This window comes from Equus caballus, chromosome 25 (genome assembly GCF_041296265.1).
Source record: "Equus caballus isolate H_3958 breed thoroughbred chromosome 25, TB-T2T, whole genome shotgun sequence".
Lineage (NCBI taxonomy): Eukaryota > Metazoa > Chordata > Mammalia > Perissodactyla > Equidae > Equus > Equus caballus.
This window is the reverse complement of record NC_091708.1, coordinates 24,795,540-24,816,484: the sequence shown is the minus strand read 5'-3', so window position 1 is coordinate 24,816,484 and position 20,945 is coordinate 24,795,540. Positions and strand designations below refer to the sequence as shown.

The 20,945-nt window shown below is 37.5% G+C and overlaps 1 protein-coding gene and 1 long non-coding RNA gene across 2 annotated transcripts in view; one reads left to right on the top strand and one right to left on the bottom strand.

Annotated features, from left to right (window-relative positions):
• SHOC1 (shortage in chiasmata 1) overlaps window positions 1–20,945 on the top strand; it is a 154,403-nt gene that overhangs the window by 55,435 nt on the left and 78,023 nt on the right. The window contains exon 3 of the mRNA XM_070251338.1: window positions 19,300–19,437. The gene's annotated coding sequence lies outside the window, so the exon portion shown is untranslated. The remainder of the gene's footprint in view (window positions 1–19,299; window positions 19,438–20,945) is intronic.
• The window catches only part of LOC102150827 (uncharacterized), a 76,901-nt gene that overhangs the window by 55,570 nt on the left and 386 nt on the right, over window positions 1–20,945 (bottom strand). The gene's annotated exons all lie outside the window — the stretch shown is intronic.

Sequence of the window (20,945 nt, the reverse complement as noted above, 5' to 3'; positions counted from 1 at the left end):
GAGAGTGTAGCTCCAGTATGTACCAGAATTTGGCAAGGTTCCCCATTAATTTTAATTTTAGTTTCCCTTTGGCTATTTAAGGGAATTACTGGTAGCAGTTTCCTGGAGAATCCCTTGAGTCCCATCAACTCTGGGAGGGGCCCACATGGGGACCTTCCTTTGTGGATAGATACGAGGGCATTCGAGCTGATGTTCAAGAATTTTCCCAGGATCTTTGAGGACAATCTTTTTTCCAGTGTCCCAGTTGATTACAATTGAGACATTGATCCCTGGGCTGGCATTTTGACGACAGACCCATAGGAGGGTGCAATACAGAAGGTCGAGGTGTTATTTTAGGTCTCTGGCCTTGCAGCCATTATAGCTGAATGACCAATAGCTTGGTGGAATTTTGTTTACAGTCTTGTTCCAAAGTCCTTTTAAAGTGCTCAGCTATTGTCACTAGTTCTGTTGTCACTAGTTCTGTCAGACTGGTGGCCTCTCATCTTATTTTCCGTCTTTTTATTAATCCACTAATCTCAGGAGATAATCCATTTACAAATAGGGCAGCTAGACTAGATTGAGCGACCTCATTTATTGTATGAAACCAAGAACGTCACAGGAAGAGAGCTTCCAAATGGGCTTTAAAGTCTGCCACAGATTCATCTTTCTTTCGTTTGCATGTTTGAATAATAGACCAATTGGTGTAGGCAGGAAAGACTCCAGGAAATGGCTTTTAAAAGATCAGTTGCCAGGGGGCTGGTCCCATGGCCGAGGGGTTAAGTTCGCGCGCTCCGCTGCAGGCGGCCCAGTGTTTCGTTGGTTCAAATCCTGGGCGCGGACATGGCACTGCTCATCAAACCACGCTGAGGCAGAGTCCCACATGCCACAACTAGAAGGACCCACAACGAAGAATATACAACTATGTACTGGGGGGCTTTGGGGAGAAAAAGGAAAAAAATAAAAAAAGATCACTTGCGAGGTTGTGAGCTTTTTCTGGTCCATGAGGCAACCATGTTGAAGATTGAGGATCTCGAATATCATCCTCGAGGTTATCCCATTCTGCTTCCTGCATCCATTTTTGGGTTTTAACCAGGTTCTACTAACATATGCACAAGTTGATGAAGATCTGGCAGCCCAGGGTCATAGGCCCCGATAAGGACTCTAAATTCTTCAGAAAACTTTTGGAGATTTTCCCTGGGTTTAGGAAATACTTTAACTATGGCCTTTAGTTCAGTTTTTGACCAGGGAGTGAAAGATATCTGAGAAGGTTCACCTGTAGTCTCAGTTTTATTTTAAAAGGTAACTGCTTAATAGTCTCTTCAGAGTGGAAAGGCAGCTCAGACAGAGAATTAGAATGTCAACACTCAGGTAAAGGAGGATAGAGAGGAACAGAACTCATTCCTATTGTCTTGTGTTTCACGTACCTCTTGTATCTTTAATTTTTCTTGTATCTTTTAATTAGCCTTTGGTAACAAATTTTATAATGAAGCTATTTTGGAATACTGAAGCCTTTTGGAAGCTTCTGCATACCAATTAAAGTAGGTATTCCATTCTATTTGTTTAATTTGGGAACCCTTGCTTTCAAGAGCGCTTCTTAAATAAATAATCTTGTCTAACTGGAATGTTCCCCATAACGGCCATTGTAATTCTAGGTTGTTGTTAGTAAGATTTTGCCATTTTTGAAGGTATTTATAGCTTCTGAGACCATAGTTCTTAGACATAAAATAAGGAGGTGTGCCTCAAGGTGGCAAAATCAACTCTTTGGAATTTAAGGGTCCCTTTTCTGTTTTTTAGCTAGGCCTTTGGGTCTCGCAAAGCCAAACTAATACCTAAGAGGGATGTTCTGCTGGGTTGGGGATTGCGTGGTGTTTTACAGGGCACTTCATTGCATGGAAATTTTCTTGAATTTGGCAGGTGAGCTACTATCAATCTAACCCATTCTGTGATCAACTTTTCATAACACAGGAGTCTTAAAGTTAGGTGGCGAGCACTCTAACAGCTTTTAAGGGCTTGACTCATGCCCACCAATTTTGTGGCTTTTGGCTTCCAAGATTCCCATTAGCAATAGCCTAAAACAAAATTTTGCTCACCTAAAGCTTCACACTGGGCCCAGTCCAGTCTAAGTCAGACCTAGTCCGACCCCAGGCCCAGCCTGCTTTCTAAGTTGGACCCAGTATTGGGTTTAAATTGGGCTCTGGCAAGTAACCAGCAGCAGTTCCCAAAGTGGAATCTGGGGGTTGGAGAAAGGACCCCAAAGAATGGCAAGTGTGGACTAGGATTCCAAACAAATGGGGGACTGCAGAGTGAACCACCGGAAGTTCCCAACATGGAATCCAGGGACTGATCCAAGGGCTGAGGATTTCAATCAAATGGGGAGTTGTGGAAAGCCAATTAGATTGGGAACTTGATGCAAAGAGAGTGGAGCTCAGAACTGAGAGGAACCAACTCACAGCCCTTGGAAATGGCAAGAAAGACTCAAAGGGTTTCTGAGTACCACACTTGTGTTTCTCATTGCCGTCAAAGCTGTCAGAAGTTTCCTTTGGATCCCACCACTGCCACCAAATCTGTCAAAAAACAAAATTCAAGTGAGTAAAATTTAAACATCTTAATTGGCTTTATTCAATGATTCATGAACAAATCCCATCTAGCAGAGAGAAAGGACCTCTGAAGAGCTGTACAAAATGGAAGACTTTTATAGGCAGAAGGAGGTGAGACAAGAAAGTTATTCTAGCAAAGAGCTGATGGCTCCAGGCAAGGTGACCTTCCTTTTGGGGGACAGCAGGTGTCTATCAGGCAGATTACCTCACTAGTGCTGACTAGGTAATTCCAGACTGACTGGTTAAGATTATATTCCTGGGAGAGGCTGAAACTGCAATTAGGTTAGGTGTTAAGTCTCGGTTTGGCGACATGGGGTTAGCACAAGTGACTGCATTTGGGACCTGTTGTCTCTTTTTAACAAGAGTTTCTCAAAAGAGTGCCCCCTCTTTCTTCTGACAATGATTTCCATGGACCTGAGACAAACGTGCAGACACTACTTAAAGAGGACTTCGTTCCCAGATCCCATTCATACCAGGAACTTGAGAACAAGTATTTGTCCAATTTATAGGAAAGGATACACTGGTTCCCACTTTAAAAGACAGTTTTCAAGGGGCCAGCCCCGTGGCCGAGTGGTTAAGTTCACACACTCTGCTGCAGGTGGCCCAGTGTTTCGTCAGTTCGGATCCTGGGCATGGACATGGTGCCACTCATCCAGCCACGCTGAGGCAGCATCCCACATGCCACAACTGGAAGGACCCACAACTAAGAATATACAACTATGTACAGGGGGGCTTTGGGGAGAAAAAGGAGAAAAATAAAATCTTTAAAGAAAAAAAAGCCAGTTTTCACAAGTTGCCTGAGAGAACCTCTTCCTCCTATTGTTTGCTCTCCCTTTGACCTTTCTGTCTGATGGGAAGGAGCTGACATTTTTTTGAAGACCCCAGAGGGAACTAGGCTGGCCGCCACATGTTTACCTCTTTCTTTAACCTTATGAAGACATGATTATGTCTTGTGACATGCATGGTGTGTGTTTAAAGCATTCAGCAAAGATATACAAATTTATGAATAAGGCACACTTGTTCTCTCTTTGCTTGGGGGAGACATGAAAAGCCACATGAGTGCCATATAGGATAGAATCAAGAGTACTTTCATCACAAAAAAGAAACGATAATTATGGGACATTTAGAGGTGTTAAACTAATGCTACAGTGTTAATCATATTTGCAATATATAAATGTATCAAATCAATATATTGTATACCTTAAACACACACAATGTTATATGTCAATTATATCTCAATTAAAAAAAAGAATCAAGTACTTTATTGATCTACTAGCTAGTCTGCATAAAACTTCATTCCATTTCTAATAACCATTCTAATAGCGTTGACTTCTTACATAACAGAAAAGGGGCATAAAGTCCTTCTCTAAAGGAAAATAGGAAATACAGACCTATCTTTTACATAAATGCTGTACCTCTAGCAGCCATACTGGTAGCCACTGGAGTTCCCCCAAAGCTACACCTATTTTGCTGCTAACTAGAGATAGCAGCTGAAGTTCAAGTATTCATGAAACTAGTTTTAATGTTTTATTATCATATTGAATTCAGCTCACATTCTAGTGGATAAGAATGAGAAAAAGTGGCTGGGGATATTGAAGGAGGCATTAGGAAACCCTAGGGAAATAAGGAAGGAAAGTGAGGAGGCAGTCGCAGAGAAACTCTCTAGAAATCCTTCTTCCTCCACTTGAGAAATCCAGAATACGTTTATGCAAAATGTGGTTTATAATGAAGGTGACTATACTCCCTGGTTTGTCTGGGACAGCCTCAGTTTGTTCCTGTTGCTCTGGCATGATTATTAATTTGCTTCTTTCATTCACCAAAGTGTCTTGTTTGGACCATTAATTGTATGGGCTCTTTATTTATAATCTAATCTCCAAAATTCTGGTTTCACATCAATGTAGTATTTTTTAACTATCAAGGATTACATTTCCACAAGTCAACATTTTTATTTATGTCTAACCTTCCTCACACACAGGTGAGTATAGAAATGCTGTTTGTACCACTCTAAGGAGGTTCTGACAGACATTCCAGAATTAGTTGAATTAACTTAGCTTTAGCAGAATTTTTGAGATCATGTACTGTCCTATCATACAAAACACTTTGTTTTCTTATGTTGTCATATAAAATCCAAAGTTAGGTAATGTAGAGGGCTATTTAGAACTGTCTTCTTTTATTTTTTGGTCATGCTTTCCACCTTCACACCTGATTGGTTGAGGTAGGATGGTATAAGTGTTGAGAATAGTCCTATTCCGTAAGACAGATAGGTCTGCTGGAATGGAGTGGTACTGAATCAAAGCCCAGCCAGACAATATAGTTCAGCAACCAAAACAGTAAGTAGTAGTAGACAAATTGCTTCAACAATCCTTACTGGACAAGGCCTATCTGCCTGGCATCAGCCTCTTATCGTTGGGTAGTCCTTACAAACAGTTAAATCTTCAGCATTCACACTTTAACCTAAGGTACTTTTACCAAATAGCCAGATCAAATTAGTTTTGGTTAAGAGGCACGTTGGCATATAGAAATCATGGGGTGATTATATTACAATGTCCCTTAAGTTCCCTCAATTCTGGATTTAGTGGGAGTCTTTATAATCATAGGAAATCAGTAACAGGCCACCTGGAGCCCATAGATGCATTGCTTTCTTAGTTTTTCCTAAGCAGGATTTTTGACTATTAGAAATTACTCAAAGGGTGAGTGTACTCTTAAGATTCTACACCCAATTCCAATGTGTAGGGTCTTTCCCCACATCAAGCAATTCTCCAACACCAGCTGGGTGTCCTACAATTCACGTCAATTCTGACACTATCTACCCAGACATAGCATCAGATCCCACAGGTTAAGGGCTCAGTTGTACAAGACTGCCCCCTCACCTCCACTTCAGATGCCAACTGCAAGTCCAGATATTGGAGGTTCGAATGACACCCTCCTTGGTTCTGATTAATTTGCTGGAGCAGCTCACAGAACTCAGAGAAACATTTTACTTACTAGATTACTAGTTGATTATAAAAGGATATAACTCAGGAACAGCCAGATGGAAGAGAGGCATAGGGCAAGGTAAGGGGAAAGGTGAGCTGAGCTTCCACGCCTTCTCTCACCATACCACTCCCCCCACATCTCCACATGTTCACCAATCTGGAAGTTCTCAGAACCCTGTCATCTTGTTTTTTTTTTTTTAAAGATTTTACTTTTTCCGTTTTCTCCACAAAGCCCCCCGGTACATAGTTGTATATTCTTCGTTGTGGGTCCTTCTAGTTGTGGCATGTGGGACGCTGCCTCAGCGTGGTTTGATGAGCAGTGCCATGTCCGCGCCCAGGATTCGAACCAACGAAACACTGGGCCGCCTGCAGCGGAGCGCGCGAACTTAATCACTCGGCCACGGGGCCAGCCCCGTGTCATCTTGTTTTTTTATGGAGGTTTCATTACATAGGCATGATCGGTTAAATCATTGGCCATTGGTGACTGAACTCAATCTCTAGCCCCTCTCCCCTTCCCAGAGGTTGGGGGTGAGGGATAACGGGACTGAAAATTTCAACCTTCTAATCATGTGACTGGCTTCATTGGCAACCAGCCCCCATCCTTACGTGCTTTCTAAAAGTTGCCCTGTTAACATAACAAAAGAAACCTTTATCTCTCTCATCAAAGGAAATACCAAGGGTTTAGGAGCTCTGTGCCAGGAACTAGGATGAAAAACAAATATATATTTCTTATTATACATCAAAATATCACAGCTGCATTCCTTTTGGGATATTTCCCAGGCATATATTTCCTTTAAATATAGAGCTATGCTCTTCTCAACTTCCTTTCATCTCAGACATCAGTATCAGTATTGGCAATCTAATTACTTTTTTCATTATATTTCTCAATACTCTCCCTAGACTCTCAGACATCTGTACCCTGCTACTACAGAATAATTTTGTTACCAGACCAAAGTGGGTCTGCTTCTTGGTGAGTTGAAATCACAGCTTCACCAGAAGTAGTTGTCACACAAAGTAAAATTTATTTGTTGTAAATGAGGAGACCACGTGGAATTCTTTCTAAAGCCATGGCTCCCCAAGCAAGGCAAAGCAGGTGTCTTTTATTCCAGGTGGGGAATGAGTAACCAAAAGGGAAGTTTCATCATCATATGTAGAGGTAGGTATTAGCTTGCGCAAGTGCAGTCTGAAGACACGCCCTCACATACATCGCATGTTATACTAATAAGTCTTCGTCTCCTCCTGGGGCAGAGATTTTAGTATTAAAATGAAGGAAAGGGCAACTTTAGGTCACCTCCTGGATCATCTGTTCAGGTGCTGCCCTTGTGATGGGGCTCAGTCTGGTTCAGGCTGATTGACAATGGTATTTCTCCCTAACATAGCTCTGAAAAACAACCTTGAGGAAGCGTTAAGTTCTTTTAAAACTTCCTTCAAGCTGCTTAAGGCATATACCGGTAACAATTTCCCTGAGGCTGCATTTGCCAATACTCTCACTTTGCTGCTTAAGTTAGAAGCAACCCATCATTTGTGTTAAATAAACACAGAAAAGAACAAATTACATGAATACGAGGCGGGAAAGTCAAAAGAAGATGAGAAATAGAAGTAGAAAGAAAAACCAATTTTTAAAAGAAGAGGAATAAGAGAAGAAAACATGGGGCGGGGGGAGATGCAAGAAGAGAAAATGGGAAACAAAAGCCTGTCCTCAATAAGATTTGAGGGTTTAAGCAAACTGCTCTCAAATAGCCAAAGCAATCTTGAGAAAGAACAACAAAGCTGGCAGCATCACACTTCCTGATTTCAAATTATATTATAAAGCTATACCAATCAAAATAGTATGGTATTAGTATAAAAACAGACACACAGATCTATGGAACAGAATAGAGAGTACAGAAATAAACTTACACATATATGGTCAATTTATTTATGACAAAGGAACCAAGAATATACAATGTGGAAAGAAACAGCCTCTTCAATAAATGGTGCTGGGAAAACTGGACCACTATCTTACACCATACGCAAAAATTAACTCAAAATGGATTAAAGACTTGAATGTAAGACTTGAAATCATAAAACTAGAAGAAAACAGGAGGTAAGCTCCTTGACATCAGTCTTGGCAATGATTTTTTGGATCTGACACCGAAAACAAAGTCAACAAAAGCAAAAATCAACAAGTGGGACTACATCAAACTAAAAAGCTTCTGCACAGCAAAGGAAACCATCAACGAAATGAAAAGGCAACCTACTGAATGGGAGAAAATATTTGAAAATCACATATCTGATAAGGGGTTAATATCCAAATATATAAAGAACACATACAACTCAATAGCAAAAAAACAACCTGATTAAAACATAGGCAGAGCATCCAAATAGACATTTTTCCAAAGAATATATACAGATGGCTAATAGATACATGAGAAGATGCTCAACATCACAAATTGTTACTGCACAAAATTGGGGTTCTCTTGCCCAATGCACATTAAAAAAAACCAATTATTACGGCATCAGCTTTTGGGAAAAGAAAGGTGGCTTTATTTTGTGGGATCGATCTGTAAGGAGACAGGGGGCATGTACCCTCAGATCTGTCTCATGATCCAGGGCTTGGGGCACAACTTATTGGATGAAGGGCAGGGCAGTCTGAAGTGTGGAGATAGATGATTTGAGGTGAGGGGAAGTGAAGTAATTGATGATTTGAACAAGCATAGTCAAGCTTCATGCCTCTTCATGGGACTCATGTTCACAAAATGGCGGCATTACCACAATATGAGGGTGGAGTTTTCAGCTGCTTGATGTCAAAAAGTTCACTTGTCGAGCATTTGTGCAGGCCCAGTTGATAGGTTGGTGTTCTCAACCATCCTGAACTGGACAAGGGGTCTCAGTTCCTGAAAAACCATTTTTAATTACTCTGTTGATAAGATGGGGTCAGTTGAACTCGTCCTGGAGGGCCCATTGCATAATCATCAGGGAAATGCAAATCAAAACCACAATGAGATATCATTTCACACCTATTAGAATCACTACTATCAAAAAGACAAGAAATAAAAAGTGTTGGTGAGGATGTGGAGAAAAGGAAACCCTTGTGCAGTTGGTGAGAATATAAGTTGGTGCAACCACTATGGAAAACAATATGCACGTTACTCAAAAAATTTAAAATAGAAATACCACATGATTCTGCAATTCCACTTCTGGGTATTTATCCAAAGAAAACAGAAACACTAACTCAAAAAGATATATGCACCCCCATGTTCATTGAAGCATTGTTTAAAATGGCTAAGACCTGGAAATAACATAAGTGTCCATAGATGGATGAATGGATAAAGAAAATATGGTTTACATATACAGTGGAATATTATTCAGCCATAAAAAATAAGTAAATCTTACCATTTGTGACAAAAAAGACCTTGAGGGCATTATACTAAGTGAAATAAGTCAGACAGAGAAAGACAAATACCAAATGATCTCACCTATATGTGGAATCTAAAAAACAAAAGAAACAAACAAAAAACTGAACTCATAGATATAGAGAACAGATTGGTGGTTGCCAGAGGCAGGGGTTGGTGGGGTGTGGGTGAAATGGGTAAAGTTGGTCAAAAGGTACAAACTTCCAGTTATAAAATAAGTGAGTCCTGGTGATGTAATGTACAGCATGGTAACTATAGTTAATCATACTTTATTATATATTTGAAAGTTGCTAAGAGAATAAATCTTAAAACTCCTCACCACAAGAAAAAAAATTGTAACTACGTATGATGATGGATATTAACTAGACTTACTGAGGTAATCATTTCACAATATACACAATTATCGAATCATTATGTTGTACCCCTGAAACCAATATAATGTTATATGTCTACTATGTCTCAATAAAACAAAATTATACACACACAAACCGTAAGACCTAGCCATTCACTCCTATGTATTTATCCGAGAGAAAGGAAAACACATCCACACAAAGACTTGTACCCAAAATTCATAGCAGCTTTATTTAGAATAGCCAAAAACTGGAAATAAATGTCCATCAACAGGTGAAAACAAATTATGATATATCTTTATTTTTTTATTGAGATATAATTGACATATAACATTGGGTAAATTTAAGGTATACGTGTTGATTTCATATACTTAAATATTGCAACATGATTACCACCATTAGCTTTAACACTTCTAGCATGTCACATAATTATCATTTCTTTTTTGTGGTAAGAACATTTAAAATCTAGTCTTTCAGCATTTTTGAAGTCTATAACACAGTATTGTTGACTATAATCACCTTGTAGTGTGTTACATCTCCAGAATTTATCTATCTACTAGTTGTATCAGTAGCAGACAAGAATGCTACTATAGCAAATGCTAAGCGAATGGACTCATATTCTAAGAGTGCCCTCATTCTCTGGCTTTTGCTGGCCCTGCCCTTGTCTGCCAGTGTTAGCAGAGCATGCTATTAGACTGAATAGATCCAGGATACACGGAGACGACAATTCCTTCTTATCCAATCTCATGAGGCTACACATGGAACAGTTTACCTGGTCAAGAGTGCCTTGAAAGCAATCTGCTGTACATTAACTAGAACAAAGTACAGGGAACATAATAGAATGAAAATAGATTTGTAAGGAAACGATGTGTTTTTTGGTTACCTATTTTACTCCATCTATTCCAAAAGAAATTTGAGGAAGCATACAAATCAAATTACAAATTAAAGACTGAAGGCTTGCTAATTACATTGGAGCACTTAGGCTAAACATAGTTGCTGCAATTGAAATTTCTCTCTGAAATTTTAGGAAGCTAGGTCCTAAAAGACAACATTGTAAGTTAGCTGGCCATTACTGGGGGTAACCCCTATTTCCCTGGCTTCATGTTTCCATCCAGAACCTAACCTTGAATAATACTTCTGGTCTTTCTCTTCACCCCTCATTTACCCATGGGAGTAGTGACTGAATTGATTAATATATTTGGGAGAAGAAATGAAACATGTTTGACTCAGCATCTTCTAGGTTCTCTACAGAGCAGGTTAACACTAGTCTGTTCTCCACCAGTGGTGAGAAGCTTGTGCCTTCCAGGGAGGCCTGAGGTTGCCCAACTTTGTCTATAACAGGATAGCGAAGTTTTAAGGTGAAATATTAGGAAGTCCAGTCTAGACATACATCAAAATCATATCCTCCAATACAGCTTTTATAGTAATTAGCTAACATTTTTTATGTACACTCTGGTTCTATGGTCTATTTCTCAAATGATTCTGCCGGATTTTTATGTGCCAGGTTTCCAGAAAACAGAAATAAATTGACTCTATCTCAAGGGCTCACAGTTTAGTGAGGGAGACAAACAAGTTAACTAGCAATTACAAAACAGTATGATAAGTATTGTAACAGAGGTAAATACAGGGTATTGTGAAAGCACACAAGAGTAGCAGCTTCTCAGCATGAGGTAAAGAGAGGTTAGAGAAGGAGACCCAAAGGTGACATGAGTTGAGTCTTTAAAGAGAAGCAGGAGTTTGCTGGATGGGGAAGAAAAGGAAGAAAATGTTCTAGGGAGAGACAAAGTAATAAAGTAGGATAATATTAGGAGGAAAATGATATATTTAAAGATTTACTCATTATTTAGCTATAAACCATAAGAGGCTCATGTTTTAATACACTGAATTATTTTTGCATTTCTGGAATAGAATCTATTTGGTCATGGTACATTGAACTTTTAAAATGCTGCTGTATTCAGCTTGCTAATGTTTTATTTAGGATTTTTGCATTTATGTCATTACTAAGAGTGGCCCATAGTTCTCCTTTTTCTGATATTCCTCACTAATTTGTTTCCATAGTTATGTTAGCCTTGTAGAATGAGTTATATAAAGTTTTCCACCTTTTTCAATGTTCTGATAGAACCTGTGTTTAGAAGCACATTGACCTAGTACCTTTTCCAGAAGTAGACATTTGGCAGCGTTTCCCACTTCTTCTACTGTTGTTGATCAGTTCAAGTTTTCTGCCTCTTCTTGTATCAATTTTCATAATTTGTATTTCTTAGATAACATCCTATTTTGTTAAAATTTTCTCTTTATTCACAGGTTAAACTTTGAGTAGCTTTACAATTTTTAAGCTTCTTGGATATTTACATTCTTTGTGAATTTCTTCTTCTTTTTTTTTTTTTTTTCGCATTTTCAGCTGTTTTCTCTTTCATCAGCTTTGCAAGAGGACTGTTTGTTCTGTTTGTATTTTCAGTGGACCAGCTGTTGATTTTATCTTATTTGACCTTTCAAAACCATCAGACACACATTTTCTGTTTCATCACTTAGCTCTAAGTGACACAAAATTCTTAAATAAAAGAGGCTATGGGAAATGACAGTAATTCACAAGAAAGGAAAGCCCTCTGGAGGCTAAAATTTCAAAGTTAAGTGTTTATTGAGATTGTACTCCATAACCAAAATTAATAAAACCACCACCAATAAGAATAGGAAAAAAAGATCCCTTTTGTAACAACAGTATATAGAACACTTAAGAATAAATTTAGTAAGAAACATGAAACGCATATCGTATATATACACATATAATAATAGGTAGTACTTACATGGTACGTACTACGTGCCAGAAATGGTTTTAAGCACTTCAATATTTATTAACTCATTTAATCTTCACAATGACTCTAGGAGGCACTATTATTCCCCATATTACAGGAGGGAAAAATGAAGCACACAAAGGTGACGGAAGAGGTTATATGGCTAATAAATGGCATAGCTGAGTTTGGAACCCAGATGGTCTGATTCTTTTGTTTTTTTTTTTAAGATTTTATTTTTCCTTTTTCTCCCCAAGCCCCCCAGTACATAGTTGTGTATTTTTAGTTGTGAGTCCTTCTAGCTGTGGCATGTGGGATGCCCCCTCAGCGTGGCCTGATAAGCGGTGCCATGTCCGCGCCCAGGATTCGAACTGGTGAAACCCTGGGCCGCCGCAGTGGAGCACGCAAACTTAACCACTCGACCACAGAGCCGGCCCCCTAGACAGTCTGATTCTTGCATACGTGCTCTAAAGCACTATGCTCCATTACAGTGTGCATGCACATACACACAAATACACAGAAACTGTAAAATTATAAATGTACTGCGAGAAAAGAGAGAAGACTTGAGTAAATGGAAAACCAAATCAGGTTCTCTGATTTTGAAGATCTATATTAAAATACGTCAATTCTCCTAATTTATCTATAATTTTTATTCCATCTCAATCAGAATCCCAGTAAAAAAAAAAGTGGGATCTTGACAAAATATTTCTTATGTTTATTTTTAAGAATAAACCTTAGAAGATAGCCAGGACATTTTTTTAAAAAGAAGAGTAGTGAATGAGATTGCCACCCAGAAATTAAAACTTCAATAATTAAAACAGTATAAATAAATAAATAAAAACAGCTCAGGAGTAAACCATCAACAGAACAAACTATAAATCTAGAAAAAATATATATATATGAATTTAGCATATGAGAGTACATGATAAAGATATGTTAAAATCAGAAGGGAAAATCAATAAGCTCACTAAACTACATAAGAAGAATATTAAATTATAAAACTATTTCATGCCTTATACACATACACATACAAACACACACATGCATATATGTGCATAATCCAAAAGATTCTAAATGTAAAGGATGACATGATAAAAAATAGAAGAAAACATATTTGAATACTTAGACAATCTTTGGGATGGAGATGGTCTTTCTAAACAGGACCCTAAAAGTAGAAACAGTAAGAAAGAGAATCATGAATTTGGCTACACAAAAATGAAAAACAAAAATTGAAAAAGTATTCTCTCAATTTTCTTCCTACCTACTGATTTTAAATAACATATAAAAACTTGTTTGTTAAAGGCGTGTGGCACTGGTGCTCTTAAGTGAATAATACAGACTTCAACTTAATGTTGCCTAAGATATTTTATCGGAATGGGAGGGTTTGTTTTCTTTCTGCCTAAATGAACAATAAATACTATGTGTGAGGATGAGTCACATCCTAAAGTGCTCTTATTCTTGGTGGCCAATAAATCTGTCATGACTCTCAACCTGACAGAATATGTTAAGAGACATTTACTCATTCTCACAGTATATATGCAATAACTACTAAGACCAAGGTATAGAGGTAGGATATGTGGGGGCAACAAAACTTGGAAGCCACAGGTAGTACAGCAGAAGGAACACTCAGCTGGAGACAGAACTCTTGGGTTACAGCTTGGGTCATCCTGGAACCTTTCTGCCCTCACTGAGCCTCAGTTTCCTTATCTGTTAATAAAGTATAATAATACCTTGGAAAATTGCTATGAAGATTAGAACCAAACAAGCAAACAGACATTGATTGAGCTCCCACTCTTTGCCAGGTTCTTAACATATATGGAAGAGTGTTTGTAAAATTTTACACAAAAATATGTTACTATCGCATAACAAAGTTCCCTGCTCTAAAGGAAGTAAGAGCAGAGGAAGGGCAAAAAAGCATATATATAATCATTAATAACAAGGTTTGAAAGTGAGAAAAGCTCCACCAGGGGAAAAAAATGAAAGGCTCAGAGAAGATTAGGGAACTCAGCTGGGAAGCTTTGTTGGGCTTGAAAAGGGGGCGGGTATTTGGACCTCTGCAGATGTGTGAGAAGGACCCCATACGCAGAGGGTGTGATATGAGAGGGAGGAAATAGAAGAAAAGCCAGCAAAGAGTATGAAGAGAACAACAGTACTTTAACAAGAGTGTGGGGTGAATGAAGGTCAGCAGTAAGTGGAAAAAATTTGGAGCCAGTACACAAAGAGTCCTGACAGCCAAACTAACGAGTTCGGAATGATTCCTTAAGTAAAGCAGAGTTGTATAACAAGTATAGACTTTGGTGTAAGACTGACTTGGGTTTGAATCCCCGCTCCTCACTTTCTAGCTATATAGTTTTGAGCAAGTCACTTAACCTCTCTAAGCCTCAGTTTCTCATCTATATGATGGAGACACTAACTTAAGCCAAGTTCCAAGCACAGTACTTTGAAAATAAAAGATGCTTGATATGGCATAGTTATTATGTATAGGCATTGGTTGACTACTGAAGGACTTTGATGACAGTAGTGGACATAATCTCAATTCTACAGCACTCTGCAGACTATATTAGAGGCTGGGATAACAGAACAAAATTACAGTAGTCTAGGAGTTCTAGGGGCTACAGAAAAGTTTAAAAAGCAGAAGGACCAAAATAAGAGTTTTAGAGAATATTTTAGAATAGAATATAATTGAGCACTTTTTAGACACAGAGAGAAAACTCATTATAGGGGAGAGAATGAAGATGTACACGACAGGAAATAAGCTTTGAATTAAATTCTGGAGGAGGTGAGTGGGGATGAGATAAGGAATCCAAGGGAATTGTATTCTTTGTCTGATTTATCTTTTTATTCTGTAATACAGAATGGATTTTTGTAGATAGCATAAATAATTTGGGGAATAAGGAAGGGCATAAATATTGAAAGAGAATAGTCTTGGAAAGAAAGAGGAATACTTATCCACAGAAAGAAAAGAGTAAGAAAACGACAAATGAGGCTACATAGACATTTTGAAACAAAAAGAGAAAAGTGAAGGAACATAACTTCTAATTCAAGAAGAATGAGAATTCATCTGCAGGGAATGGGGTAGATTTTGTATATATGACTACAGAGTGTGGACAGTGTGGAAATAGTTTGTTTAGTCTTTAGTTAGTTTAGATCAGGATTTCTCGACTTTGGCACTATTGATGTTTTGGGCTGGATGACTTTTCTTAGGAGAGGTGGGCGGCTTTCCTCGCCATTTTAGGATGTTAAGCAGCATCCTGGTCTCTACACATTAGATGCCAGTATCACCCTTTCCCCCAGTTGGGACAAACAACGTCTCCAGATATGCCCAAATGCCCCGTGGGAGTCAAAATCACCTCCAATTGAAAAGGACTGATCTAAGTGTTGCTGGAATATGATAAGAGGCCTAAAGATATGGACATTGTCTTGTTAGAGACTCTGTTTCTCACATCTAGAACACTGCTGTCACACACTGACTCTCTCTCTTTCTCTCTATATATACAATATACTATAATATAGTATAGACATATATGTATACTTATAAATAAATATATACATATATAATGAAGGGAAATAATGACTGACAATTGGCATTGAAGGAGTAAGTGAAATTACACAGCATATATTTGCAGCAGAACCAATGTGCCTGGTTTTACTGGCGTGTTATTTTCTCCCAAAATTATGGAGAGAACACGTGAGAAAAACCAGAAAGCTAGAAGCTAAAAGAGGAGAATATTTAGAGGATAACATGGTCAGTAATGTTAGATGCTATTGCTTCTGGCTATTTTTTCCTTTCTTTCCTGTAAGAGACAATATAAGTTGTTTAACCTCCTATTAAGTTAGTATACACTGAGCACATGGTAAGTGTTCAAAAACTATTTGTTAATTTATATACTGACGTACAAGACTGAGTCTAAATTTAAAATATGAAGTTCCTTGCACATAAGACATGCTTTAAAAATTGATGGATAAATCAATGAGTAAACAACTATACCTTGCAGGGCGGAAGTCAGACAACCTGTGTTCTAGACCTACCTGTGTAATTTTGGGCAAACCACTTAACCGCATTGGACCATAAAATATGAGAAGCGTTAGGGTAAATGTTACCCAGGGAAACGTTAAAGTGTAGAGTTAGGCTTTCTATTTTTCCCAAGGAAATGGACACTCAAGTATAACTGTTTATTCCCACTTGTAGCTTCTTCGGGGGTACAGAGTCAGGTCTAAGCATGGATAAAGTTTTCATCCTGGCCAGAAGCTTAGCTTAAGTGAATTTTCCAATGTGTGTAAAACATCCAATAAACATATGAGGTATGAGATGGCTCATAAATCAGAAAAATGTTGAGGGGTTGAACACATGGAACAGAGAAAAGTGATAATGTTTATAGAGACAAATATTGCAAAAATAGGCTATAATAACAGTTGGTTTTATTTGAAATAAACTACATGAACTACATGAATGTGCAATGTTAGGTTTCTCTTCTATACTTGTAAAAATTTCTTTACATGCTGATGCTACCCACAGCTCTTTTATAGGATTACTAATTTAATTAGATTGAATATGTTGTGGTGAAATGTCTGCTTTCAATCTATTAACGTCAAATAGTCCCTTACTGATCAAAAGATAGTATGTGAGGCTACACCCATAAATTAGCAACCACAAGGTACTTATGCAACACAATGTGCAATATTATTTCATTCCATATATCCAGATTGTCTGCATGAGCAGGTTCAGGTCAATCTGCAATTCTGGCTCAAGCTGATTATCTGCCATATTCATGCCACGTTCACTTTGGCTGATGTGTATGTGTGTGTGTACATGTAATATTTCATACACATTAGTGCTTCTGCAAAAACACTGAAAACCTACATGTAACAGAAAAATGGCAAAAAAAAAAAAAATATATATATATGATAGCTGTTACTCCAAAACGACCAAGTGTCAGATTTTAAGTGATTTAAACTAAATATTCATTTCAGAGTTTACTCTAGATAAGGCACTGAGCTAGTTACAAAGTATATAAAGATAATTAAGACATAGTCCATGGTCCATGACCTCAAGAACATTACAGTCTGGTGGGGGAGGTAGACATGAACAAAACAATTGTAACGCAAAGCATGAAAATTTCCCAAAGTGGGATACTGACAAAAACTGTAAGAGTACCAAAAAGGTAACAACTATTCTAAGAATGCCAGTAGGAGGAGAAAACATTTGAAGAGGACCTTACAGAATAAATAGGGTTTCAATAGGTGCTTAGAATACAAAATAAAACAGCAGGATTAAAGATTTGGAAGTGAGAGGATGGGGGAGACGTTCAGAGAATGGCCAGTGGCTCAGGGTTCCAAAGTAAATGGGGTTGAATGAGTAGTTGTTTCATGCTAAGGATTTCAGATTTTATCCCGTACATGATAGAAAGATGAAAGAGTCTGAGCAGGGAGCAATATTCTCCGGTAGATGTTTTAGAAATATCATCTTGGCAGAAGTGTGTAGAATTGTCTGAAGAGCTGAAAAATAAGAGTGACTTCAGACAAGGATTTGTGAGCTTCTCTGAGGCAAAGATTTGTTTTCCTTATTTTTGCATCTTCAGTGCCTTGTATTGTGCCTGGCACAAAGTAAGTTCTCAATGAACATTAAACATTATCACCACAGCCTCAACAGCACAGCATGTGAATACAACAATGAGGCTTAATATCATTACAAGAGATTTCCACAAATGTGTGGAACTGGTCTTGATAGTAGAGGGTATTTCCCCTTTCCTTACGGCTCCTCAGCTTAGTTTATATTCAAGTGTGTCTAAACTTGTTTTATTTCTACCTAGATTTAAAATAATAATGGTAAAAACAATGGTGAGTTAAAACTTATAGGGAAAAGTAATTGCTCTAAGATTCTCTTCACATGCATAATTTTACAACAATGCAGAAACATTAACTCCTGAGGAAAATACACAGATAATTTAAATATGGTAAAATTCACCAAAGATATATAAAGAAAACTACTTTTAGAAATTTCCAAAGATAAGCAGGGAGAAAATATTTGCAAAACATATGGCAGACCAAGAGCAAATATTCCTTTTAAAGAGTGTATGCTCTAGCTAAAAGCATGGACTCTGAACCAGTCTGCTTGGGTTTGCAATTCTGTCTCATACTTTCAAGCTCTTTAATCTTGGGTAAGATAAATTATCAATGTCCCAGTTTTCATATCTGTAAACTGGGGTTTATAATATAGTATCCACTTTATAAGTAGTCGTTCAATCAAAGTTAGCTATTTTTAAAGTATTACTCTTAATGTGGCAGAGACTACTATATATTTCCCCAAATCTGTTCTCTTCTTCTTATTTTAATCATAGAATCTCCAAGTTGTAACTATGCAATGACTGTCCAAAATAAACACTGAATCTTCCAGCCTTTATTGCTACTGAGTGACCATGTGACTAGGGCCTGGACAGTGAAATGTAAGCAGAAGTGTTAGGTGGTATCCTACGGGAACCTTCCTTAAGAGACAACTGTATACTTACCACATTCTCAAAATTAAATATAATGAAATTACTAAGGGTTGATGAGGATATAGAGCAACAGGAGCTCTCAAACATTGCTAGTAGGAGTGTAAATTGGTACAATCACTTTGCAAAACAGTTTGGTATTATGGAATAAAAGTGAAGATATGCATACTCAATAATCCAGAAATTCATTCCTAATTTTACATTCTAAACAAATGCCTATGTATATTAGGATACATGTACAAGGATATTGACTGCAGCATTATTTGTAATTGCCAAAAACTGCAATAATCTAAAGGTCCATCAACAGCAGAATGGATAAATAAATTGAGGTATATTTACACGATAGAATACCACTCAGCAATAAAATTAAATTAACATATACACATACAACAACATCCATTGAATAGAAGAATCAAGAACCAATCTAGCACAAACAGTATGATTCAAAAAGAGGCAGAACTATATCATTTAGAAAGGCATACTTGGGTGAAACTTTAAAGAAAAGCAAGGCAGTGATTACCATAAAATCAGGATTATAGTAATCTCTAGGTCTGGGGGAGACTTCCTCTACGGAGAATTGTGATTAAAAACCAGTTTATGAAATTCTTGCAACACTCTGTTTCTTCACTTGAGTGGAGGTTGTATGGATGTTTCTTTAAAATAATTTTTAAAACTGTACTATGTACTTTTCTATATGAACATTATATTTCACAATTTTCATTACAGATATATCAAGAAACATTATGCTCCTGGTCTATTCTCTTTTTCATTCCTTCATCCTGCTGCCTAAAATATAGATACTGCCACCTGAGACCATGAGAACAAGGATCACAATATAGGAATATCAGAGCAATGAGCTGGAAGGTAAGTCCCTGAGGACTTTGGGGCACAGCTGCCATATCAATCTCTGAACCTTTTACCTCTGTACTTCATTTACATTAAAGAGAAATAAATTTTATACTATTTTGGAATTTTCTATATTTATACAGCCAAACCTGATATTAACTAATATACCTATATATCAGATCTTCAAAAAGACAACCTACTTAATAGAAAAATTGCCTGATCTCACACCCACACCCACCCACACACACACCCAATTATGCAATTCATGGGAAAAGAAATCCAAAGGGTTCATAAACATCCAAAAAGTGTTTAATCTCAGCAGTAATTAGAGAAATGCAAATTAAAACAACAGTGAGATAGTATTTTTCATGCATCACATTGGCAGACATTTTAAAGAGCAATATATTCATTTCTGTTGAGTATTGAGGAAAATGGTCCCTCTTTGGCATTAGTAACACAAATTGCTATAAATTTTTGGAAGGTAAATTGGCAATATCTGTCAAATTTGAAATGCTCTCACCCATTTGAGCCAGAAAAGTAACACAAATCTATACCACAGAAGTAGCAGCAATAATATTCAAGACTACATGTCCAAGAATTCTTATTGTGGCATTATTTGTCAATGTAAAAACCCAGAAACAATCTGTTAAATCCAACAGTAGTAGAATGTTTGGAATAAATTATGGCATATCCTTACTATGAAATATTATGCAGGTGTTAAAAAAAATGAGTTATATCTACATATCGTGATTTGGAAGGTTGTTCATAATGTATTGTTTGGTGAGGAAAATAAGTTACCTATTTTTATATAATTGGCCAACCTATTTTGTGTATGCATGTCTATATAAACTTCTATGAACATGCAGGAAGGTGCGGAAAGTTACACCCCAGATTATTAACATTGGTTACTTGGGAGGCGAGGCGGTAATGGAAATTACTTTCTCTGTATTCATTTTTGAATTTTTTTTACTGGTTGCAATGATTATAACTATGTGTTGCTGTTGCTTTTGTAATTTTTACAAAACTACTTAATTTAAAATTGGTTGTAATAAAAGGTATATATCCAAGGATGCAGAATAATGTACCCCAATGCCCAATGAACATCTTTACAATTTATTATCACCAAACATTAAATCTACATTGCTGAAGCAAACTGCACAAACCTGTACAAAGCAGAACGAAGTAGGTCACTTAAGAAAATAATGTGGCTTATCCACTGATGTTTCTTAATTAGTATTTTGTTAATAATTAACTTGAAAGACACCCATGTGTTAGTACAATAAATAAATGCATGTTGCGTCTTGCAATCTTCTGGGAAGGAATTTAATACCAAGCTATGTCATGGAAAGGAAGACAGGAGTTAAGAAATACAGAGAAAGGGACAATTCTTCTTCCCTATCGGGTGGCTCCAGTGATTGCTAAATGAGCGTGTTTGCGAGGAGGTGGCTATCAATCAAGGTATACAGTCTGCATGTCTCAATTCTAACTTAGCTTCCTGCCCTTCCTCAAATGTTCTTCTGCCATCA